Source organism: Microtus oregoni, unplaced genomic scaffold (genome assembly GCF_018167655.1).
Source record: "Microtus oregoni isolate MIOR12 unplaced genomic scaffold, Mior012 000002F_ref0000024, whole genome shotgun sequence".
In the NCBI taxonomy this organism is placed as follows: Eukaryota; Metazoa; Chordata; class Mammalia; order Rodentia; family Cricetidae; genus Microtus; species Microtus oregoni.
Window position 1 is genome coordinate 61,642,593 of NW_024543061.1, and position 26,974 is coordinate 61,669,566.

Sequence of the window (26,974 nt, forward strand, 5' to 3'; positions counted from 1 at the left end):
CATGGTGGCTCACAGCCATAATCCTAGGATTTAGGAAGCAGAGGCAGGAATTCTCCATATTCAAGGACAATTTGCAATGCATAATGGGACTTGGGGGAAACAGAGGAAACCCTGAGTGAGTGAATGTGTTTCGTTGTCATGGGCATGGCCTTATCAAGGAGTCTAATTTCTCAGCACCGTGGAAAACTGGCAAAGCCTCAAGGCTCAGAGGAATTGCAAAGCCTTCCCCAGGAGTACCAGTGTGTACAAAAACTGGCAGCTGCAGCTTCCTCCTCCCAAGACTCGATGTACCTAATGGAATAGTAGAAGCTGTGGTTCTGGGTTGTCGGTGGGAGTAGGAGGTGCCATACAGCAGACTTCCCACGCCCCACCTGATCCTGGCTTCAACGCATGAATCTCTGTGTCTATCCTTTCTTTGTTCCCTTGCCAGCCCTGGTGAGGTTCTGGGCTGTAAGCGGTGAGGCATGTGACACTTTGATTCTGGCATTTTTAAATTAAAATATTCTCATTGTGTGTGTGTGCACGACACATGTGTAAGAGCATGGGCAGTCCTGCAGGGGTCAGCGGACAGCTTTGAGGAGCTGGTCTCCTCCTTCCCCTCACAGGAGCTACAAGTTTAGAACTGAGGTCACCAGACTGTGGCAAGTGCCTTTGTTTCTGCTAGCTGAGCCATCTTGTTAGCTCTTATGCCAATATTTTTTTGTTTGTTTGCTTATTTCAAGACAGGGTCTGTCTGTGTAGCCTTAGCTGTCCTGGAACTCACTCTGTAGACCAGGCTGGCCCTGAACTCACAGAGATCCGCCTGCCTCTGCCTTCCAAGTGTTGGGATTAAAGGCATGCACCACCACCAGCCTGCTCTTTAATCTTAGTTACTAATAGTATGGCTCAGATTATATGTTCCACAGGACACAGAAATCATCTATCTATGATTCAGAGTGGCTGTAAAGGGTTAAAGAGGCAGCAGCGGAACTCACAGAGTGCCAAAGAGGCCAGAGAGGTCAACACAGGACAACTGAAGGGAGGGGTGCAGAGTTGCTGCAGTAACAAGATAATGAAGCCAAGCTGGGGTTTTCCTGGGGTGCTGGCTGCAGCTGCCACTGCATACACAGAGCCAGGCCACAAGGCAGAACTGAGCTGCAGAAACAGGGTGTGTGGTAGAAGCTGCAGAGGCAAAGTGGATGGGCGGACAGCAGGCCCAGATGGATAAACAGACAAACGGGGGGATGGCAGTTTAAGCCATCTGCATCAGCAGTGGGCACCGAGCTTAGCTGAATCCCCCGGGGAGTCAGGTGTTCTTGACCTATCAGTCCCTTGACAGACACACACGTGGTCAGATGACAGTCTTCAGACTATTGCCATCACGGGTAGGTGTCCTTCGTGTGGGGTCCTGCTGAGAGAACTGCACCCTCTCTTCAGTCTAGCATGTCAGATAAGTTCAGATGTAGTATTATCATTTTATTATTTTTATTGTGTGTGCATGTGGGTACAATGCTGTGGTGCCTGTGTGGAGGTCACAGTGTAACCTTATTTCTTTTCACCTTTATGTGGGTAACAGAGATTGAACGTGGGTCCCCAAATTTGTGTGACAAGTGCCTGGATTCACTGAGCCATCTTGCCAGGCTTCTTGATATGATTTTAAGATGCCCATGTGCTCCTATAGTCTATAGGCTTTTGTCTGAACCAGGCGTTTCCTCTTCTTCCTATTCTTCTTTTTCCTCCTCCTCCTCCTCTTCTTCTTCTTGCTTTTTTAAAAGATTCATTTTATTTTACAGATGAGTGTTTTATCTACATGTAATGTATGTGCATCACATTTGTACCTGGTGCTCCAGGAGGTCAGTAGAGGGCATCAGAGCCCCTGGAAGTGGAGTTACCAAAGGTTGTGAAGCTACCCTGTGGGTGCTGGGAACTGACCCTGCATCCTCTGAAAGAACAAGTGCCTTTGTTTCCGAGACAGGGGTTCTCTGTAGCTTTGGAGCCTGTCCTGGAGCTTGCTTTGTAGACCAGGCTGGCCTCGAACTCACAGAGATCCGCCTGCCTCTGCCTCCTGAGTGCTGGGATTACAAGGGTGCGCCAACACCATCCAATCATCCAACTTGGTTTTAGCTTCTTGTTCCAATTATTGAGGCAAAATAGCAAAGGGTATTATTTTAAAAACCCAGTGAGGGCTGGAGAGATGGCTCAGTGGTTAAGAACACTGACTGTGGTCCTGGGTTTAGTTCTCAGCACCCACATGGTGCCTCACGATCATCTGTAACTTCAGTTTCAGGGATTCTGATGCCCTGTGGTCTCCACGGGGCCCCAGGTTGCTAAATGCATTGCTGGTGAAGGGATGTATGTGCGGCTCACGCTGAGGGGGTTCCGGGTCCCTGAATTATCCCCACACTTGCCTGCTTCAACTTCCTCTGGAGAGACTTTTCTCCCTGATTCATTAGGGGAGTTAAAGGCAGAAGGTCCATCCTCTGAGTCTTGTTCCTGCTGGGGGTGCTAGAGCTGAGAAAAACCAAAGACCAAAATAGTCTTTCCTAGTCTTTTCCTTTCTTTTTTTAAATTTTTATTTTTATTGATTTTTCTAGAAAGGGTTTTCTCTGTGTAGCCCTGGCTGTCCTGGAACTCACTCTGTAGACCAGGCTGGTCTCAGACTCACAGAGCTCTACCTGCCTCTGCCTCTTGAAAGCTGGGATTAAAGGTGTGTGCCACCATCAGCTGCTATCTTTCCTGTTCTTTACCTAAAGTTCCAGTATTCCCTGGACGGCTTGGCACTGGAGGCTTTTCTTGGTGGTATAAGATTAGTTGGGACATCTCTCCCATTATATAGTGTTCCCATTTAAATTTCTCTTATACATGTGTATATTTTAGGAAGTTTCTATAGTGGGGAGTTGCCATACAGCTTTTTAAAAGCTCTTTAGTGTTAACTGTCCCTCCCCATCGTCTCCCATCCCACTCTCCATTTTTTCCGTTTCTCCTTTGCCTCTCCAGAACATTACATTTTATTTTCCTCCCTTGGGAGATCCTCTCCTCTCCTGGCCCCTTACTAGGCACCTAGCTCCTGTGGTTACTCAGATTGTAACACACGTGTCAACAGCCTCAGAGCTAACATCCACATATGTAAGAAAGCATGCGATATTTGCCTTTTGGGGTCTGAGTTACCTCACTCAGTATAATTTTTCTTTCTGGATTCCTCCATTTATCTACAAATCTCAAATTTTCATTTTCTTAACAGCTGAATAATATTCTGTCATGAAAACGGATACTACAGGACGGGAGCGATGGCTCAGTAGTTAGAGGCTAGGCTCACATAATAGAAGAGTTCAGTTCCCAGCACCCACGGCTGTCTCTCCAGCCACCAAAAGAACACCAAAAAGAAAAAAAGAAAAAGAAAGAAAGAAGAAAGGAAGGAAGGAAGGAAGGAGGAAGGAGGAAGGAAGGAAGGAAGGAAGGAAGGAAGGAAGGAAGGAAGGAAATGGTTACTGCGTGAGTGTGGTACACCGGCATACCTGCGGGCAAGCATCCATACACTAAAACCTGCCATGCTGACATCCTCGCAAAGTTGGGCCAAAGCTTTGAGTTGTCTTTGTCTGGGTGTTTTATCACAGAAGCAGAAAAGCTAAGTCGGGCACAGAAGAAGCCATCCTCACAGAGCAGAACACTCGTCTGTGTGGGGAGAACTCAGAGAACCCTTCCATGTTTTGATGCTGTGTATTCCAGGCTAACTGGCCTACGTGCTTCTGGGGACTCCCTTGATTCTCCCTCTCACTTCCCTATAGAGTTCTGGGATCTAGATGCATGTTACCCTACCTGGCTTTTGTGTGGCTTCTGGGATTCGAACTCAGATCCTCTCACATTTTCATGGCAAGTACTTTGGTCACTAAGCCATCACCTCAGCTCCTGCCTTTCCTCTAGACCTGATGATGACCAGCTGTCAGGCTTATATCCATCTGCTGTGAGCCTGTCACTGTCCTCATGAAGGAATCAATAATTAACAATTTTTAATTTAACACTCCAGGGACTGGAGAGATGGCTCAATGGTTAAGAACACTGACTGCTCTTCTAGAGGACCTGAGTTCAATTCTCAGCAACCACATGGTGGCTCACAACCACCTGTAATGAGATCTGGGACTATCTTCTGGCCTGCATGCAGATGTAACACTGTATACATAATAAATACATCTTTAAAGGGAAAAAATTACACTCCATATACTGGGCAGTGGTAGCACTTGAGAGTGAGAGGCAGGCAGATCTCTGTGAGTTCAAGGCCAGCCTAGTCTACAGAGTGAGTTCCAGGACAGCAAGGGCTACACAGAGAAATCCTGTCTGAAAAAAAATTACAATTCATAAACTGTACACTATACGCCCTGACCCAATTGTCCCACATGTCCTTAGGCCCGTTCTCCTCAAGATCACTGCCCAGTACTTGGCTGTCTCTAAATCAGAAAAAAGGTTGAAAGAAACACATCTGTGTCCTTGGAGGGAGGGGAATGACAAAGGAGACCCCTCCCATGAACAGGCCTGGGAAGATTCTTCCCTTGTGAACATGCTGTAGAATGACTGAGCTGTTCCACAGGACAGTTCGGGGCCAAGGAAAGGAAGAGAACAAAGCACATCCCTGCCTGCCGTACTGGAGGCTGGACACTGGCTGGGCTCAGGAGCCTTCAGGGGATGCCAGGGCTAACTGCTTTTAACTGGCAGTTAGTCTAGTGTTTTTACTTGAAAGAGACCTAAGTTTGAACATGAAGAATCCAAGAAAAAGAAAAAGAGAGAAGGAGAGGAGAAAGGAAAGAAAGAGAGATTGAAATAAAGAAGGAAAGCGAGAAAGCAAGAAAGAAATAAAGAAAAAGGAAGGAAGGAAGAAGGAGAAAGAAAAGGAGCAGGGGCGTCTGTTTTACTCACTCTTCCAAAGAGCATCTCATTCCCAGCAACCACTCAGTTCCACTGAAGAACATCACCCTTTCCCACAGCAAATAATGCAAGTGCTACAGCCCTGACTGCTGAGATGGCTCAGTGGATAAAATAACTTACGAAGCAAACATGATGATCTGAGTTCATTCCCAGATCCCACAGTGAGAGAACAAACTTTTTTACGTATGGCACACACATGCTCAGACAATACACACATGCTTACACACACACATGCTTACATGCATCCCACACTCACACACATCACACACATACATGCTTGCACACACATGCTTACACACATCCCACACTCACACACATCACACACATACATGCTTGCACACACATGCTTGCACACACATGATAATAATGTTAGAGCTTGTCCTTGCTGGCTTCTTGTCTCCTGCTCATGAATGATGGGTATGGACAGCAAAGGTGGGTCCCGTGACCATTTACTGAGGGAAAATGAAACCTTTGGGCCCCTGCTGAGAGGCTGAGAGGGCACCTAAGTGGGCTGCTGGGTTTAGGAGTCGTTGTAGACTTAGGTGGGCTCTGATCAGCTGGAGTTGGTTTGCAAAGCAGGTGAGAAATAGAGTCAGGTTGCCTAACCCAGGGGTCCCACCTAGGAGAGAGTCTGCCAAACTCTGTTCTCTGTTCCCCAACCACACCCATGTGCGCCCCATGTTTCTTCAGAAGTGGGGCCTGGAACAAGAAAGGCAGGCAGGACAAAACCTAGTGACATTTAAGATGGGAATAGTGGAGACCTCCATACCAGCTATCCTGCTGCCTCAGCCTTCTGAGGGCTGGGATTACGGACATGCACCACCACATCCAGCTCTCTTTTTGCTTCAGCCTTCTTTAGTGATTCTAGTGTTCAGTAGGCGGCCTGGGCATGTGTGGATAAAGTACTTCGGCGGCGACCTACCACTCGTTGAGTTCTACAGGAAAGCAGACATGATTACTGACATACTTGGAAGAGTTAAGACTAGCTAAGGGGGTCTGAAGAGATGGCTCAGGGGTTAAGAACACTTTCTGCTCTTCCTGAGAGCCTCAGCACGCATATAGTAACTCACAACTATCTGTAACTCCAGTTCCAGGGGATCCAGTGTCTTCTTCTGGCCTTTGAGGGCACCAGGCACATGGTGAAGACATATGGGCAGGCAAAATACCCTACACATAAAAACACTACAACATTTGTTTGTGTGTATATATACATATATACGTATATATGTGTATATATATATGTATATGAGTGCTCTATCTTCATGTACAACTTTACGCCAGAAGAGGGCATCAGATCCCACTGCAGATGGTTGTGAGCCTCCTTGTGGTCGCTGGGAATTGAACTCAGGACCTCTGAACCATCTTTCCAGCCACTTGTTTGTGCTTTTTGAGATTGAGTCTCCCTATGTAGCACAACCCAGCTTGGTCCTGAACCTGTAGTAAAGGCTGATCTTCAACTAACTAACTCTTGATCCTCTTGCTTTAGCTTCTGGACTGCTGAGATTTTGGGCTTGTACCACCACTGTCCCCTTTGGCCCCTAAATTGGTGGCCATGCTTGCAGCATGGGACATCACTCACGTCAGTAAAAAGCCAGGTGAGAGGTTTTTAGCGAAAGACTGGTAAGAATCTCTGGAAAGCAGGGCTGGGTGGTGGTGTCTGGTTAGGTGAGATGGGGGTAGGGCTGACAGCCAGGCATTGTGGCACACGCCTGTTCACCTAGCGCTGAAGCAGGAGAAGCATCACAGGTTTAAGGCCAGCCTGGCCTACTACATAGCAAGTTCCAGACTAGCCAGAGCTACATAATGAGATTCTGTCTCAAAAATAACACTCCCCTGCTTCAGAAAAACAAACCAAGTGTTGGCATCCAGGAAAATATCTGAGAGTGATCTCCATGGGATCTCTGGCTCCATAACACACAGCTCTCACAAGACCTGCTGTCAAGAAGGCCAGCAGGTCCACTGCTGCTGGAAATCCTCCAGGGTCTTAATTATAAGAACTCTATAGGATCCAATCTGCATCTCAGACTCTGGCAGTGGGGGCAGGGCTGGAGCCCAGGAGATAAGGCCTTCCTAGCAACAGTTGCTAGAGGCCTTTGCTATGGAATAGTAAGAACACAATAGGAGGCCCAGCAGCCAGGACAGTCCATCAACATCATCCCCAGGCCCTGCAGTAGCCCAGGACCATGCAGGGGGAGGCGTTGGGCTCAGGAGAAAAAAAAAATTCCACTGCAGACAGTTGTGGTTGTTAACGTGTTGAAGGCCTCGCTCAGGCTAATAGAGGGTGTAAAATCCCGAAAGAGGGCTTTGTTTGTGGGTCGGGTCAGAGCAAAAGGCTGGATCCCAGCCTCTTTGGCTTCAGCTGAAGCTAGAATCCAGCAACTCTTCACCTTCATGCAAGGCTTTTGGGAACTGCTGGGGTGGACACAGTGAATAGAGAGGACAAGAGCTGGACACACACATCAAAACCCGAAACTGGGGATGGAGAAAACGTCCCCTGCAGGGGAAAGTAGAACAGGAAACCTGGCTGCCTGCATTTCTCCCCGTCCACTTTCCTGTAACTTCACCAGGCTCAGAAGGAAGGCCGCTGCTCTCAACCTCCCAAGACCTGCGATCTCTGAAGCCATTTCCTCCCTCCCTCTGCTTCCTTCCAGCTCTGCAAGAACCAGAGGTTCCAGCTCAGAACACAGAGAAAGCTGCTGGATACCTCATGGCCAGAGATGCTTGTGAATCCTAAATTAGGGAGGCTGAGGCAGGAAGGTCTAAGGCCAGTCTTGGCTGCCTAGTGAAAAAAAAAAAAACAGGAGAGCCAGGCGGTGGTGGCACATGTCTTTAATCTGAGCACTCAGGAGGCAGAGGCAGGGGGATCTCTGTGAGTTGGAGACCAGCTTTGTCGACAAGTTCTAGGACAGCCAAGGGCCACATAGAGACCCTTTCTCAAAAACCAGAAGAACGAAAGGAAAGAGAAGGAGCTGTTGGAATTGCCCAACGTTGCCAGCAGCCGCCACCATTTGAGATGGGTCCTCTTCATCCCAGGGAATGTTGACTTCCTTCCAGAAGTGTGGCACCGAAGACCGGAGGCAGCCCTCTCAAGAGTGTCTTCAAAATGTGTGTGGCTCCCTAGAGGGAAGTGTGAGATTTGGAAGCCCCACGTCCAAGTGGACACCTGTAATGCCAGCATTTTGATCAAGCTCTTTTCTTTGGTGAGAAACCTATTTTTCTTTCAAAGGGAAAGGGCCTTTCCTTTCCTCCTCGCGATGATTAACATTCAACTCAGATTGTGAAGTTAAGCTCCCATCAGTGAGAGGAAAGACAGTGACCACCCCTATCAAGGATAAAGACAGTTGCCATTTTGGTAAATGCATTTGCTAACCTAGCCCTGTTTGGGTTCTGGTATGCCCTTTTTTATAAAATTGCCTTGTAGAATTATTTTCATTTTGTATGTTCCTTTGTGGTCCATCAAGAATATTCATTTGGGAGTTCTCTAGGATTTCAAATCCACCCAGACAACTTCTTTGGATCCCGGGATAGAAACTTTTCTTCAACACGGGGAGATCCTCAAACAATGCCATGGTAATTCTTGTGCACAAGACCAAGGGAGGGAACACAGAGACCTCGGCTGGTTGGGACATCTGGAAGCTGAATTAGAGGGAACGAGACATTGCTGACATGAGCAGATGTACAGTCCTGATCCATAACTCAATCATCCCTGGTGACTCTGCTGAAACACTTCCAGCTGGGGCCACTGCCCCATGAGGAACCTGCTGGAGAAGGGCAGAGGACACCTGTAACCCCAGTGCTGGGGAGGCAGGGGCTAACCGCACAGGGAGTCTAGCCTGAGTGGGCTTCAGCCAATGAGAGATCCTGTCTCCAAGGAGTTGGATGCTGTTCTCTGACCTTCACGTGCCGTTTTTTTTAAAAAAAAAAAAAAAAAAAAAAAAAACAAGGCTGGACATGGTGTCACACGCCTTTAATCGCAGCACCTAGGAGACGGTGTCAGGCAGATCTCTGTGAGTTTGAGACCAGCCTGGCCTACTTAGCAAGATCCAGGACAGCCAGAACTACATAGACTCTCAAAACACAGATAGATAGATAGATAGATAGATAGATAGATAGATAGATAGATAAAATGCTCTGACTTTCTGTTTATTAATGCATTTTTTCTGGGCTACTTTGGAATAATATTTTAGCACATGGCCGATGACGTCATCATAAATGTTGACCTCAACCTTGATCCCCCAAGAAAATCTTCTCCAAGAGTCAATAGGCTTGCATCTTTCTTCCGACCCCTCCATACTGGGGCTACTTTCATGTACACCTGGCTTCTGCCCTGCTGGGGATCAGACCCAGGGTTCCACTCTCCTCCCTGAGCTGTACCCCAGCCCTATTCTCACTAGTTTTTAAAAATTACTTGTAACAGCCGGGCGGTGGTGGCGCACGCCTTTAATCCCAGCACTCGGGAGGCAGAGGCAGGCGGATCTCTATGAGTTTGAGACCAGCCTGGGCTACAAGAGCTAGTTCCAGGACAGGCTCCTAAACCACAGAGAAACCCTGTCTCAAAAAAAAAAAAAAAAAAGGGCTGGAGAGATGGCTCAGTGGTTAAGAGCATTGCCTGCTCTTCCAAAGGTCCTGAGTTCAATTCCCAGCAACCACATGGTGGCTCACAACTGGCGCCCTCTTCTGGCCTGCAGGCATACAGACAGAACATTGTATAAATAAATAAATAAATATTAAAAAAATTACTCGTATTACTTGTGTTATGACAAATACATACTGTTTGTTAGCTTATGTGCACATGAAGTTCCCTGGAGGAATTCGGCTCTGGTTTGCAAGAGTCCATACACACAATTAGTGTTAGACCATGAGAGACGCCATAAGGAAGCAGTCGAACAGTTGCAGAATGCATTATCTAAGCTATTGTTTGCTCGCTCCGTAAAGCTGGGCCGCAAGCTTCCAGTGGTTCTCCTGTTTCTGCCTCTTGTATCACCATCCGTGTGCTAGGATTGCAGAAGCACACCACCACATCTGGACTTAGGAGACTTTGGATTTGAACTCAGGTCCTCACGCTTGCACGGTGACTGTCTTACTCATTGAGCAACCTCCTCAGTCCCTGGAGAAAGGAAGCAAGCCATTGCTCTGTGGAAATTCCTCCATGAAGCTCTCCATCCTGGAGGGACGTCCATTAAAACTCAGGAAGTAGATGAAACAGAAGGTTCAGGAATGACACAACTCACGAGTGAAAGTTGTAAAATTCACAAAGTCCTTCCCCAAAGTTATATAAACAGTAACGGATGCTGAGGAGAAGAGATGCCAACCAGGCGAGCAACCGGCCACACCCTAGCTCAGGTCTGGGCTTTCATGGATCATTGACCACACTCCATGGACCAAACTCAGACCACCAGGCTTCATCTTACCAGCCTGATGAATTTTATTTCTTTGTTTGTTTGTTTATTCATTTTTAAACAAGATCTTATTCTGCAGCCCCGGTTGATCTGAAAATCACTGTAGGGCAAGCTGGCCTTCAACTGACTGGCAGCCTTCCTGCCTCAGCCTCCTGAGGGCTGGGATTACCCAATGTCAGGTATGATTTTATTTTTTTATTTTTATTTTTTAAATATTTATTTATTTATTATGTTTACATTATTCTGTCTGTGTGCATGTCTGCAGGCCGGAAGAGGGCACCAGACCTCTTTACAGATGGTTGTGAGCCACCTCATGTGGTTGCCGGGAATTGAACTCAGGACCTTTGGGAGAGCAGGCAATGCTCTTAACCACTGAGCCATCTCTCCAGCCCTCAGGTATGATTTTAAATTGTTTCATAAATTCTTCCTGGGCTATGATTTTATTTATTTTTAGGTGTGGTGTGTGTGTGTGTGTGTGTGTGTGTGTGTGTGTGTGTGTGAGTGTAGTGTGCCGTGGCACACAGATGGAGGTCTGGATTGTCTCCATCTGACAACCCTGAGGTGTTGGGAGTGGGTGTTCAGTGCTGCACTGGCCAATCCACTGTTCCAGGAGCTTCTAAAGAGTCTGTTTCTACAGTATGACTGATTTTAGGAGCCTTGGGATTACAGGATACAAACTGCCAAGCCTGACTTCACATGCGTTCTGGGGATCTAAACTCAGGTCTTCATGTATGTGTAACAAGGACTTTATGCTCTGAATTCACCTCCCAGCCCCCTGCACTATTTCTTCATCACCAGTGGTTATACGCAAAAGGACGTGAGGTGTTTGAGAGGCAGAAGGTACACCAAAATTATTTTTTTAAAAAAGTAGTTTAAATCCACAAGAAAGAAGTTATAAGATGCTTATATCCACAAAGTGAGAAATAGGAGTGAAGGTTTGGATGAGAATGTCCCCCACAAGCTCTGGCATTTGAATCCTTGGTCCCCAGTTGGTAGCATTGTTTGGAGAGGCCCAGGAAGTGTGGTCTTGTTGGAGGAAAGGCGGGCTTCAAGAGCGGTGGTGGCACATGCCTTTAATCCCAGCACTCAGGAGGCAGAGCCAAAAGGATCTCTGTGAGTTTGAGGCCAGCCTGGTCTACAAGAGAGAGTTCCAGAACAGCTAGGACTGTTTCACAGAGAAAACCTGTCTCAAAAAACAAAAACAAAAAAACAACGAAAACAAAACCAAAACAAAATTGTCCTCAAGCTTCCTTCTGGGAAAAGAAAAATCACAGATATGTTAAATGGGAACAAACATAGAACTGACCAAATTCCATCCTAAAGAGGAGAGAAATAATGAGCAAATGATTTTATACATTACCACTGCTATTCTGTTTTAGAGCTATAGAGCTGGGGGACAGGCCCCACAAGGGATAGCGGTAGGTGACCCAAGGCCTTGGCAGGTCCTCCAGGAGGTGTAAGGTTCCCTATCAGCTTCTTTCTAATTTCTGCCAGCAAACAGGACTGCGGGTGGTGTTGTCATCATCGGTCCATTCATCCTGTCTTCCCCCCCACACACACATCTCACACCTGTCTGCTTTTCCTTTCACTGGGCAGCCCCTTCCCCATCCGTCTATAAAGGCTCTTTTTCTCTTGCTCCTATTCCTTCTATTATCTCTGCCACCACTACCACTGGTCTCACAGAAACCAGCAAGATTAGTCGGATCCGTGAGGGAGGGATCCATGAGGCAGCTATTTTCAGTTCCAGCCTTCGCTCCCTGCCACGGCTGGTGGCAACACAGCACCTCAGGGTCCAAGAGACATCAGACCGTTCCATACCACAAACCCTGGATGGGAGTAAAGAGACCAGCTACCCCAGGATGTGACCAGCATCCAGCTTTCTCAGGTCCCCCACAAGACGATGCCCACAAATAAGCAGGAAACTGTCTTGAGAATCTGCCATCCCAATTCCTTTAACCTGTTGTGCCTAACTTCCTGCCTTTTTATTATAAGAAAGAGATGGGAATGTTATGATCTGCTGGCCTGGTCTGTCATCTGGGTACCCCGTCCCTTTAAGAGACAAACCCTGCCCACTCCCAATCCCCCTTCTGCTGAGGGAAGTGGATATCCTGGATATCCCACCTCCTCCAGCCTGGGTGCTCTATCTTTCCATCTCTCTTCTGGCATCTTTCTCCTTCTGCAGCTACATGGTGTCTCTTTGACCATGTCTACTCTCTCTATATATATCTCTGTTCGGATTTCCTACCTGATTTTACTCTGCTAAGTCATTGGCTAGAAGAGCTTTATTCATCAACCAATAAAAGCAACACATATACAGAAGGCCATCCCACATCCTTGGCAGCACATTCTGATCTGTACTATTGCTTCACTTTAGAATAAAAACTCCTTCTCTAAATCTGTGTGTTCCAAGAATCTGGAAACGCCTGGCCCAGGCCATGACCACCAGAGACAGGGTGACGGACAACGCTCCCTAGGGATACAAAATGAGATCACGGCTGCCCCACTGGAGACTGGCAGAGGACACTTCCATTCTCACGTGCTGGTAGGACTGAGGGGAACTAGGCTGAAACCCTAAATTAGCCTAAATTATCAGCGGTAGATCAAAGCTGTCAGGAGAACCCCTCTGCCTTTGTAGCGCGATTGGGGAGAGCTTGAATTATCACACCGGGCTCCTGATCCAGATGAAGACAATTAATTTTAGTGCCTAATCTTCCAAAGCAAAATGATAAAATAAAGAACAAAATGAAGACGCGAGAAGATAAGGAGTTAGTGTGGGGTAGCAGTGGTCACTCCAGCATCTGGCGGGGTGAGGATGTCTTTGCATCCAAGATTTCCTAAGACTGAGGAAAGTACACGAGGCTGGGTGTGGAGGTTGGAAGAATTGGGGGGCTTCCCCTCTGTTGTTTCTATAATGGGCAAGGTGGGCGCATGCACCGGGCCTGAGGGGCAGGAAGTGGGAAGGGCTGGATGTCTGAGGGAACTCCCTGGGAAATGAGATAGTGGCTAGTATATCACATGAGCTCCTTAAAGTGCCAAGTGGCAGCCTGGGTTGTAAGCAGGATCCTGTGGACCAGATCAGTAAGACACCAAAGCAGAACACTGGGTGCCGGCCTGCTGTGCTGATGAGGGAAAAGGAGAGGGTGCATGGAGGTCCCTTTGGCTGGAGGACCCAGGTAGGAAGTGGGTCATCAGAAAGGTCAGTGGACCGAGAACTAGAATTCACTGGGATGGGCCCTTCCAGGTGACTGTGACAGGTGGGATCAACTGGCAAGGTAGAGGAGGAGGAAGAAAACACACCAGACAGGAGCCTCCTCAGTGACAGAGTCCATGACCAAACCACCGCAGGGAAGGTTCTAAAAGGAGCATGTATCCTTGGGATCTGGTGAGACCTTGGGTGAAATAAATCCAGATAACTGCAAGATCTGGGGTGCAGGAGAAGGACTGGTGGTTTCAGTTGTCACCCTGGCACTGGAATCCCTGGGGAAATTGTCTAGATGAGGCTGGTCTGTAGTATGGCTCTGCGGTGGTGTTCCGATTGCTATCTATGGTGGGGTGTGTGGGACCACCCGCCCTGAATGTGGCAACACCATTTCTTAGGCTTGGCATCCAGGGGTTTTGGCTTTCAAATAATCAGTAAATAAAAAAAGTTGCTGGGCAGTGGTGGCGCAGCACTTGGGAGGAAAGGCAGGCAGATCTCCATGAGTTCGAGGCAGCCTGGTCTACAGGACAGGCTCCAAAGCTACAGAGAAACTCTCTCTTGAAAAGCCAAAAAAAAAAAAAAAAATGTTAAAAGAAGGGTCAGACATGTTGGTAAAGACCTAAAATATCAACTACTCAGTAAGCTGAGGAAGGAGGACAAAGTTCAAGGCCAGTCTGGGGAAATTAGCAAAAACCCAGTCTCAAAAAAAAAAGAAAGAAACCAAGCAAACAAATAATAATAATCTTAGTAGGGTTACTGTTGCTGTGATGGACACCATGACTAAAAGCAACCAGGGGAGGAAAGGGGTTTTCCCCATTCACAGTACAGGGACACAGAACAGTGTCAGAGTTCATCATCAAAGGCAGTGAAGGCAGGAGCCCAAGCAGGGGAGGATCCTGGAGGCAGGAGCTGATGCAGAGGTCATGGAGGAGTGCTGCTTACTGGTTTGCACCTCATTGCGTGGTCAACATGCTTTCCTATAGAACCCAGGATCACCAGCTCAGGGGTAGCCCCACCCAAATGGTCTGGGCCCTCTCACACCTGGACAACCACTAATTGAGAAAATGCCTTACAGGCCTGCCTGCAGCCTGATTTGTGGAGGTGTTCTCTTAACTGAGGTTCCCTCCTCCCAGATGACTTTAGCTTCAGCAGTGAGAGGGTTGAGGCAGGAAGATCACCACAAGCTTGGGGATAGCCTGGTCTACATAGTGTTTGAATGTTTGTAGACATCTAAACTCATTATAATGTTTTTTTTCTTTCTGTTTTGTTTTTGTTTTCTATATTAAATAAAATTTGGTCCTCAATTTTTTTATGTGCCCTTTAAGTCTCAGAGCCATAGAGCTCTTGCCTGGCATGTGCTCCCTTGCAAAGGGTGTCTTGGATAGGATGGTAGGTGCCAAATGGGAGAGTTCATCAGGGCACCCTACATGATTTTAGGCAATTCACAGATGCTTATGAATTATTTTAACATATAAGTATAGTTTAGTTTTGTTTGGAATTTTTACAGTGCTGGAGATGGAATCCAGGTACTACTGTTTGGGGTCTGCCACTAAGATACAACTCCAGCCCAGATTCACAGTTTTTGTTTGGTTGGCTTTTTTTTCTTTTTGTTTGTTTGTTTGTTTGTTTTTGTTGTTGTTATTGTTTCTCGAGACAGGGTTTCTCTGTAGCTTTGGAGTCTGTCCTGGAACTAACTCTTGTAGACCAGGCTGGCCTCGAACTCACAGAGGTCCACCCTGGCTATGCTGAATTTTAATCAAAAGGTTGATTTAAATATTATTGAGATAAGTATTAGATAAACAAAGTTGAAGACTATGATAAAAATGGAACAAAACTTGTGTAATCACTAACCTACATTTCATTGAAAATTCTTTCCACCTCCCTTATTCAATTATTCTGTTACAGTAGATGGCAAGAGGGAATTTTTTTTTCTTTTTTCTTTTTTATTTATTTTTTTTTTGGTTTTTCGAGACAGGGTTTCTCTGTAGCTTTGGTGCCGGTCCCGGAACTAGCTCTTGTAGACCAGGCTGGCCTCGAACTCACAGAGATCCGCCTGCCTCTGCCTCCCGAGTGCTGGGATTAAAGGCGTGCGCCACCACCGCCCGGCAAGAGGGAATTTTAAGAAGAAATTAGACGTAGTTATAGCAGGGGCTGTACATTCCACCAGTCCTTTATTTACTTATTCATTCTTTCCCCCATATATTTGTGGTACCCATGGACTCAGAGCTAGACAAGTGCTCCACCCCAGCCAGACCCCCACTCAGGAGCTGAGTGGTTTGTTTTTTTGGTTTCTGTTTGTTTGTTTGTTCCTTTGAGACCAGGTCTCACTGCACAGCCAGGTAATCTGGGACTCACTGAGTAGCAAGGTTTGGCCTCAAATTTAGACCCCTGTCTCAGCTTTCCTAGTGAGGGGATTACAACAGCTGGAAGCCACCACGGTCCACTAGGAATTGAGACTTTTGAAGAATACCTTCAACTTTATTATCCCTCCAAGTCTCTCGGCAGACTGCAGTATTGGCCTGCAAACTGAACCCTGAAGGGTAAGAGAGCAGTGACACTCACATCCCTATGCCACTTCACTCCGGATCCCCATTCTATGCCCAAGCTCCTTGTCTGTTTCTCGCTAGCAACACAGAACACAGGTCACCAAACTTACAAAATCTCAAAGACGGATCCAGACAGCATTTGTGACCTAGCACCTGGGGACTGTTCCTAGCTTCACAGACAGAATTTATATCAAAACCAGACTGGCCAGCTGTGAGGAAGAGTACTGGCGACGCTTCTTGCTGTACTCCTCCGTCTTTGGCCTTGAGTTCTGCCTTGTAAGAGGACTGGAGAGATGGCTCAGCGGTTAAGAGGTTGCTTTTCTAGAGAATCCTTGTTCAATTCCCAGCACCCACATGGCAGCTCACAACTATCTATAACTCCAAGATCTGACACCCTCACACAGACATACATACAGGCAAAACACCATTGCACATAGAAATGAAATAAATATAAAAAGAAAAAAAATCAAAGGGGGCACATGAAGCCTGTAGACAGCACCTTGCAAACTAAGAAGGAATGCGCTGCCAGGCACATCTGTGCCGTAAGTGTTATGGTTTTGGTCCCTTTAAGAGACAAGCCACACCCATTCCCCTCCCCATCCGCTGAGGCAGGCTGATCTTCAGCTTCCGGCCTGAACTCGCTCTCTTTTCCATCTTCCTCTCGGAGAGGCTGCTTCGCTTCTGCCTCCTTCCCCACTTCTCTGCTTCCCCCCTTCTCTGTCTCTTTCTCCTCTTCTCTCTCTCTCTCCCCATCTCTCTCTGTCCCCCCCCCCTTCACCCTTCCTCTTCCATAACCCCCTGAATAAACATTCAACCTACCCTGCATGTTGTGTCTATCCATGTTTCTGTCTTCTGCCCCCCCCCCCCCCATGTGTCTCCCTGCCTGGAACCAGCCATTGCCCGAGGATCTCTGCCTGGGGCCCACTGCCTGCTCCCACATGGCCGGCCACCACTGCTCTGGGACCAGCAGCTGTCTCTGCCTGGGACTGGCTGCTCCCAGGGCCTGCTGTCTGCCGCCACATGGCCCGCCACCACCATCACCACCGCTTGGGCCGCCGCTCTGGGACCAGCAGCCATTTCTGCCTGGGACTGGCTGCTCCCAGAGCCCGCTGCCTGCCACCACATGGCCCGCCACCACCATTTGGGACTTACAGCATTTCTGCTGCCTACTGCTGTGGGATCTTGGAGCATTTTTAAAAAGAACAACAGTAAGTGGTTCCTTTGTGGACCACTCTCTCCCACTGGGCCTCCCACCTGCCCCCTGAGCAGAAACCCAGGGAAGTCAAGCCCAGGGCCACTTACTAGCACCGCTGGGCTCCACAGCAGCCCGGGGCGGGGGCCGTTAGGCAGGGCAGCCCCAGAAACTACAGCTTTGGCTTTGGTTCCAACAGCTGTGTCAGAGGGGCCAGAAAAGGCCACGAGGTGTTTCACTTCCTGTCAAAATGGGTTTCACTTCCTGCTAGCTGGTCACCCAGGCCTCTGAACCAAAGCAAACCAAGAGGCCTCCAAGAGCCCAGGCAGCCAGGAGGGGCCTCTGTAGATTCTCTTGTCTTCTTGTGTCTGCATGGATTTTCTGTCTTTGTGGAGGATGGTTGTGTCTACGTGTGCATTGTGTGTGTACGTGGACATGTCAGGGTGGGGCTGCGGCGTTCGCGTGTGCATCTAAGCGGAGGGTTGTGTATGTGCCGTGAAGAAAGTTGGATACGGCTATGAGTTTTGCGTGTGCGTTTACGCGTTTGAGGAGAGGGATGTGTGTGTGTTTGGGTGCATGTATGTTTGTGGGCTTGTATGTACTGTTTCTTCTATGATTCAAAACAGGTTCAGACAGGCACCATGGAAAGGTGCTCTAATTGCGGGACTGGAGCAAAGGCTCCGTGATTAAGAACATTGGCTGCTTTTACAGGGAACCCAGGCTCAATTCCCAGCACTCCCATGGTGGCTCACAACCATCTGCAACGCCAGTTCCAGGGGGTGTAATGCCCATACATTTAGGCAAACACCACAGAAAAAAAAATTTAAATTCAAGCCATTAATCCCAGCACTCAGGAGGCAAAGGTAAGTGAATCTCTTTGAGAAGAGTCTAGCCTGGTCTACATAGTGAGTTCCAGAAACAGACAGAGCTATATGGTGAGACCCTGTTTCAAACAAACAAGCAAATAAACCAAACAAACAAAACAAAAGAAAATTTTTTTAAAAACTGACTGTAGCTGAGGAGGGCCTTGAACTTCTGAATACCTAAATACTGGGATTCAGGCTTACACCACCAGGAATTGAACCCAGGACACCAGGAACGCTAAGCAAGAACTCTGTTAACTAAGGCACATCCCTCCTGACCATTATTGCTTTAATACATGCACGCCTCACCCTCAGGATGAAGGCTGTTGGAGGGCGTCCTGAACTGCTGCTTACCACTGTGCCCTCAGACCTACTGGGTACCTATCTGACAGTGGACACCGGAGACACTTCCTGCAGAGGGACAGGCACAGCGGCAGTTAGGTGGAGAGGGAATTCTGAATGTTTGTTGTAAGAGGAGAAACCCTATAATATCAGCATGGTAACTGACGCCTCTATCACCACGTACACCAGCCTGGAGGCAAGGTTACAAGCCGGGACTATTTATTTCTTATCCATCTCAGTGAAATTGTTGAGGTGGCCACAGGGGTCAAGCCTGAGCCAATTGCCTCCCATCTTTTTGTTAGTAATCAACACACGCACCAACACAAAACCTTCACATTCTTGATAGTTTTTTGGATTCTAGTTTCTCCCCAACCCCTGGTATTTTTTAAAAATATTTTAATGTGCATTTGTGTTTTACCTGCAAGTATGTCTGTGTAAGGGTGTCAATCCCCTGAAACTGGAGTTTACAGCAGACGGTTGTGAGCTGCCACGTGGATGCTGGGACTTGAACCCGGGTCCTCTGGAAGAGCACCCAGTGCTTTTAACCTGAGTCACCTCTCCAGCTTCTGATCCCTGGTAATTTTGAGACAGGGTCTCATTTTGTAGTCTTAACTGAGCTGGAAATTGCTATGTACACCAGGATGGCCTTGAACTTGTAACAACCCTCTTACTTCTGACTCCCAGCTACTGGGTGACAGGTATACACTCCCAGGCCTGGCCTGAATGCTAGTCTTCTTTTTCTTGCTTTCTTGGAGGAAGGTGATTTTTATTTTCATTGAAGCTGTCATACCTCATGACCTACATAGTGCGCCTGTCCTCTGAGGAAGCAGAAGCTTCAGCATCACCATGCTGACCAACACCTTCACTTTGCAGACACTGAAGATGGCGTGGCCTCTGTGGGCTGGAGCACATCGGGGCTCACATTTGATCTAACTCAGAAGCAGAGTCTGCGGCCATCAGAAGTGAAAGACTGCTATCACTGTGTGTTGACAGGGCAACAGTGGAACGGCCACACTCTGTCCCCAGGCTGGCCTTTAAGTCACTGCATAGCCAGCACTACCCTCTATATCCTGATCTTACTGCCGTCCCTCCCAAGTGTTGGGATCCATCTTGTTCCACTCACCTATATGTTTCTGTGTCAGTAGCATGCTGGTTTTGTTACTATAGTTCTGTAGTGTAGTTCAAGAACAGGTATTGTGATACCAGCAGTATTGCTATGTCTGCTTAGGGTTACTTTGGACATTCAAGGTCTTCATCTTCCCATATGGACTGAACTCCTGCTTGTGTGCACACAAGTGTACATGGAAGTCATAGTACAACCTTGGGTGTTGTCCCTAGTTACTGTCCACAGTTTTTGTTTTATTTTCTCCAGAGGGGGTCTCTCACTGGCCTGGAACTCACAAGTAGACAGGACTGGCTAAATCATTGACTGAAGGATCCACCATCTCCCCAGAATCAGGATCACACCTTTGATCCCAGCTTTTGGGATGCAGAGGCAGATGGACCTCTGAGTATGAGGCCAGCCTAGTCTACAGAGCGAGTTCCAGGACAGGCAGAGCTACACAGAGAAACCTTGCCTTGAAAAACCCTAAGAAAAAAAACCCCAAAACCAAACACATGCCATCGTAGCTGGCTTTGGAAAGCCGGATCTGGTTCTTAAACTCCCTTCTTAGCACAAGCTCTTTACTGATTGCACTCTCTCTCCAGCCCCGTTATCTGAATTTGAAGATTGTGTTTCTAGTTCTGTAAAGAATGTTCTGGGTTTTTTTTTTTTTTTTTTTTTGGTTTTTCGAGACAGGGTTTCTCTGTGGTTTTGGAGCCTGTCCTGGAACTAGCTCTTGTAGACCAGGCTGGTCTCGAACTCACAGAGATCCGCCTGCCTCTGCCTCCCGAGTGCTGGGATTAAAGGCGTGCGCCACCACCGCCCGGCCTGTTCTGGGGGTTTTTATGAGGACAGTTTTGTGTTATAGCCATTCTAAGAATACTGATTCTGCCTGTCAGTCCATGAGCCTGGGAGGTCTTCCCATCTTCTGGTGTCTAATTTCTCATCCTTGGTTGGACTCACTCAGAAATATCTTGCTGACAGGCTCTTTTTTTTTTTTTTTTTTTTTTTTTGGTTTTTCGAGACAGGGTTTCTCTGTGGCTTTGGAGCCTGTCCTGGAATTATGACAGGCTCTTTTGTATCCCGTGCTGGTCTTGAATTCCTCATGTAGCCAAGAATGACCCTGACTTCTGATCACCCTGTCTCCACCTCCCGAGCGCTGGCATTACAGGTGCGCACCATCATGCTTGGTTTAGGTAGTGTCTGGGGCTAGACAAGCACTGTACCATCCTGGCTACACCCCGGCCCCGTTATGTTTAATTTGTTAAGGTATTGTGAGTGATATTTCCCCCACTTCCTTTGCAAAGTTTGTTATTGATATTACAAAAAAGCTACTGGGGGCTGGAGAGATGGCTCAGTGGTTAAGAGCATTGCCTGCTCTTCCAAAGGTCCTGAGTTCAATTCCCGGCAACCACATGGTGGCTCACAACCATCTGTAATAAGGTGCCCTCTTCTGGCCTGCAGACATACATACACACAGACAGAATATTGTATACATAATAAATAAATAAATATTTTGGGAAAAAAAGCTACTGGCCTGAGCAGTGGTGGCACATGCCTCTAATCCCAGCACTCAGGAGGCAGAGGCAGGTGGATCTCTGTGAGTTTGAGGCCAGCCTGGTCTACAAGAGCTAGTTCCAGGAAAACTAGGGAAGTTACACAGAGAAACCCCTATCTTGAAAAATCAAAATTACAAAAACCAAAAAAGCTACTGGTTTTTGTATGTTGATTTTCTCTGTGCTGCTTTGCTGGAAGTGTTTGTCAGTTCTCAAAGTTCTATGCTAGCATCTGTAGTCAAGCCCTGATTATTTTTCTTTGAGGCATGGTCTCACTGTGTAGCCTCAGTTAGCCCGGAACTTGCTATAAGGGTCAAGCAGGCCTTGAATTCCCAGAGTTCCACCTGACTTTGCCTCTCTAGTGCTGGGATTAAAGTTGTGTGTCACCATGCCTCACTGTCTTTATTTTACATGTATATTTTGTCTGCATGTATATAAATGCAAGATATGAGTGCAATGCACATAGATGCCAGAAGAGAACCTTAATTACCCTGGAAATGGAGCTATAGACAGGTGTGAGCCACCATGTGGGTGCTGGGAACTGAACCCCAGTTTTCTGTGAAAGCCACAAATGTACTTACAAAAACAGAGTCCTGCTATGTACCTCAAGGTAACCTTGCACTTTGAAATTGTGCTGCTTCCACTTCCAGAATGCTAATATTACAGGTTTGTTCCACCACATCGTAGTTCCGGGGAGGCTAAGGGAAGAGGATCACAAGTTTGAGGTCAATTGTCATTTCTTACATTTTGTTGCATCAGGGTTGGTAGTGACCTCAGGGCCTCCATATGCTAGACAAGTACTCTACCACTAACCACACCCCGTCCAGAAAGACAGTCAGAAGTGGCTGTAACGGACCGTGCTCTCCCCACCTCAGCACCACTGCCAGTCACCTGCGTTCGCAACACCTAGACCATCCCTTAGGCATGGGCAGTAGAGTCTGCCCACTGACCACCCCCAGCAGGCATTTTGTTGTTATGGGAACGCCTTCACCCAATAGCTTGTAAGATACCCGCCCACTTTGGGTGTGGTCTCATGCTCTATAAAAGCAGACAAAAAGTATGTGTGGCTGTCTTTGCTGTTGAATTTGGTTTTAGTTCCCAGCACATGCAGAGGTCTGCAGATACCCTTACTCTGAGTTTATCCCCAAGTAAACAAATCTTTGTTATACTCCATTCTGGGCTATTGGGGAACTCTTGGGAATGACTACAAATTAGTGCCCAGTGGGCCTGACATTAAGATTTTCACACTCTAAAAAAAGGGGGGGATTAGATGAGATGGGATAATAGGTAGATTAGTGTATTACTTGTGAGCTATTGCTTATAGACAATTTACATTGGTATAGATTCTTTTATATTGATACAAATTCAAATTGTATTTGTTATATTGAATATGTTCCTATTTCTGTTTTCAATATTTGTACACCTATGCTAAGTTATTTTTATCATATTGTATGCTTGCATGTTTTTGCCTCTTAAGATATTTTGTATATTGATACAATTTTAGGATATATTTATCATATTGCACTATACATTTCTACCTTTGATCAAGACACTTATATGCTTTGAAGTCATTGGCCTCATTTGCTGCCCATTTGTTTAAAGATTGTTTAATTTTTTAATATGAAGGCTTAGTCTTTAAGCTATATATGTGTTAAGAATTACAGGTCAAGCTGGGTGGTGGTGGCACACACCTTTAATCCCAGCACTTGGGAGGTAGAGGGAGGCAGATCTCTGTGAGTTTGAGGCCAGCCTGGTCTACAAGAGCTATTCCCAGGACAGGCTCCAAAACTACAGAGAAACCCTGTTTCGAAAAACAAAACAAAATTACAGGTCAGTAGTCACCCATGTTTGTCATACTTATAGTTAGACTAGTCAGTTTCTTTAGATGCATAGAGATTGTATTCCATATAGATAAGTATCTTCAAACACTTCAAAAGACTGTAAAATATGGCATTTAAATAACTTAGGATTCTGTTGATGTGAGACACAATTGGCAGCACTGATCTATTCTTGAGAGAATGCTGGGCACCGAAGACAGTCCACTTGGAGCTTGTATTTTTCTTGGCAAAACTGGGCTTCGGGCAAAGAACTGCCCATGTCTTGATCACTGACAAAATGCATGGTGTCCAAACTGGAAGAGCAGGATTCAAGCAAAAAGACGGCCAAACCTTGCCAAGACAGAGTAAGACATTTTTCAAATTTTCCTGCCTCTGAAAATGGTCTATCAGACACTCTAGGCCTTAGCCAAAGTTGGTTGCCCTAATGTTGACTTTGAGTGATTGCGCAGGTTGCCAGTTGTCTCTGTCATTTCTTTTACCTTTTGGAAGTTGCCTGATTGTACTTCCTGTTTACTTAGGTAATATTATTTCCCTTCTCAGGTCTTTGATAGGGTTGAAGACTAGATAGTCATAATACTTTCCTCACATGACTTAGCCAAACCATTTTTTAAAATGTGTAGCCCAGGTTGGCCTCGAACTCATGATCCTCCTGCCTCTACCTCCTTCAACAAATCCTACTGGCATGTGCCACCACAACCAGCTGGCCAAAGCCATTTTTAATATAAGATTTAGCCACCTTAGGATAGGATAACTATTAAAACATTTAGTATTTATTTTTTTTTTATTGAGCTCTACATTTTCATTTAGTATTTATTTCTTGTTTAATGTTGTTCATGCTAGTTATAATTTTAACTTTTAGGTATGTTTTTGCCTCTTTTTATTTTATTTTATTTTTATTTTTTAAGATTTATTTATTATGTACACAGTGTTCAGCCTCCATGTATGCCTACAGGCCAGAAGAGGGCACCAGATCTCATTACAGATGGTTGTGAGCCACCATGTGGTTGCTGGGAATTGAACTCAGGACCTCCTGAAGAGTAGCCATTGCTCTTAACCTCTGAGCCATCTCTCCAGCTCCTTGCCTCTTCTTTTCCCTGGGCAATACTTGATATTTGTTCTTATTGTATATAGTTTTGTATTAGTCTTAGAACTCTATTAGACAAAAGGGGGAGGTGTTGTGGAACTCCTTCTGCCAATAGCCTTTAAGATACCAGCCCACTTTGGGTGTGGCCTCATGTACTATAAAGGCAGACAAAAAGCTTGCATGGCTGTCTTTGCTGCTGGATTTTGGTCCCAGTGTACTCAGATGACTAGTGACCGCTACCCTGACTGTGAGTTTATCCCCAAATAAACCTTTGTTATACTCCATTCTGGGTTATTGTGGAATTTTTTAGAATGACTACATTTTGTCCCCTGTCTACTAGTACCAATCTCCCAGTGACCCTGTGAAGGAGGCTCAATATAGCACCACGTCACAGGCAGGGAAACACCCCAAAGCTGTAGCAGTCAGCCTGGCTGTCTCCATACTTGGCCTCTTTCTTTGACTCAGGCTACTGCACCCGCTCTGTTCCCCAGCCAGAAGGCCAGAGTTGTTCCCACACCCTGGAGGCCACAGGCTGCAGCTCAGGGCTCTCTTGGCAAGTAAGTTCTGGTGATGGAGTTCAGAACCCTACTGGGAACTCCCCTCCCCTCTCCAGCAAAGTGAGACCAGACCTGGCACACATCCTAAGATTTGTTACAGCAATCACCAGGGAAAGTCTCCTGCTATCCTGACCTGCACCCTGGAGTGATAGCCTCCCAAAGCCATCCTTGTCCAGGAAAACAGAATCAGAAACAGTAGCAGGCATGTATTCTTACCCAGAAGTTGTGTTCAGAACCCAATCAAGTCTTCTAGACTTACAGAGAATATATGTATGAAAGGATGTGTTAGATAAGATAACAAGGAACTAATTAGACACATTCAAATCTTGGCAGGTTTGTGCATGCTGGCACAAACCTGACACTCAAGAGGTAGAGGCAGGAAGGCAGGGAGTTCAAGGCCAGGCCCAGAGATACAGTGAGTGAGAAGCCAGCCTGAACTGCAGAAGACCTTGGCACAAATTCTCAATAATTCCTCCCCCACAAAAAAGTGAAGAGATTATCATAAATAAGATCTAATGAAAAAAATAAAAGGCCAAGTGTGATGCACACCTTTAATCCCAGTATTCAGGAGGCAGAAGCAGGGGGATCTCTATGAGTTCAAGGTCAGCGTGGTCTACAGAGTGAGTTCCAGGACACCCAAGGCTATGTAGAAAGAACGTGTAGGGCTGGAGAGATGGCTCAGAGGTTAAGAGCAGTGCCTGCTCTTCCAATGTAGAAAGAACGTGTAGGGCTGGAGAGATGGCTCAGAGGTTAAGAGCAGTGCCTGCTCTTCCAAAGGTCCTGAGTTCAATTCCCAGCAGCCACATGGTGGCTCACAACCATCTGTGATGAGGTCTGGTGCCCTTTTCTGGCCAGCAGGCATGCACGCAGACAGAATATTGTGTACATAATAAATAAATAAATATTTAAAAAAAAAAAAAGAAAGAACGTGTATCAAAAATAAATAAAGAAGCTGGGCGGTGGTGGCGCACGCCTTTAATCCCAGCACTCAGGAGGCAGAGGCAGGCAGATCTCTGGGAATTCGAGGCCAGCCTGGTCTACAGAGCTAGTTCCAGGACAGGCACCAAAGCTACAGAGAAACCCTGTCTCGAAAAACCAAAATAAATAAGTAAATTGATTTAAGAAAACGCACAAGGCTGGTGAGATGGCTCAACAGACAAGGACATGCTGGGTGAGCCTGGACCTGAGTTATGAGGAGCCGTGAGCCCTCTCCCCATCACGTACAATGTCACACAGTAATAAATACCTTACTCTAGTTTTTAAATTATTTTATTTCATGTATTCATTCTAAGAAAACCGCTGTATAGTCTGGGCCTGTTACCTCTCTCTGTATGGTAAGCCAGGAATTGACAGGGAACAGGCTCCAGCCTTCTCATCCATCCTCACAAGGACCGTGCTTCTCCAGGCGGGGCAGGCCCGCGCTTCAGCTGAACCCAGGTGCCCTTCTCTTTGGCTTCTGCTTTCTTCACCCATTTCAGGATGTTGTATTGGCTCCTAGAGTGCTCCATATGCTCAGTCTGCACATCAATTCTCTTGGCAGGGACCTTACCCGTACTTGCTTGTTTACAGGGTGCCCAGGGCATTCCAAGTGACGTCACAGACACTGCTAGTTTCGTCTTAGTAACATCTATGAGACTTTCCTTTTTGAACTGCGCCTGCTCCCTTGATCCTTACATCACTCTTCTTGTAGACTGGCATGTATGTGGCCAAAGCAACAAGTCCATTTCCTAACTGCCTAGAGATCATATAGCAGGAGCTCCTCCTCTTTTGTGTGCGTGTGTGTGTGTGTGTGTGTGTGTGTGTGTGTGTGTGGTGTGTGATGGTAGTGGGAAAATAGGGGCTGGAGAGATTGCTCAGCAGTTAGGAGCACTGACTGCTTTTCCAGAGGACTGCAGTTTAATTTCCAGCACCTACATGGCAGCTCACAACCATCATTAACACCAGTTCTAGGGGATAAAGCACCCTCTTCTGGCTGCTACTGGCACTGCATGCACATGCTACAGAGACACACATGCAGGCAGAACAGACATAAATATAAATGTTTTAAAATTTAGAAAAAAATAGGGGCTAATGGCAATCTTTATTGTAAAGATGAAAGATAATATTTTTACTGGCAGATGCAGGTTTGAATGAGGAAAAGCCTCCTGTTTGTAACTATTCAGAGCCTGGTATAGTGGTAGAACAGGCTTGGATCTGAGTCCCTGAGTTCTACCAAAACTACTTGGCAATTTTCCTTCCCTAAGAATGAAGATGTTAGGGGCAGGCTGTGGAGTACACGCCTATGATTCAGTAGGGTAAGTCAGATTGCCACAAATTTGAAACCAGCCTACTCTACACACCAAGCCTGAAGCCAGCCTGTGGTACACAAGACCTTGTCTCAAACAAACAAAATTGGCAAGA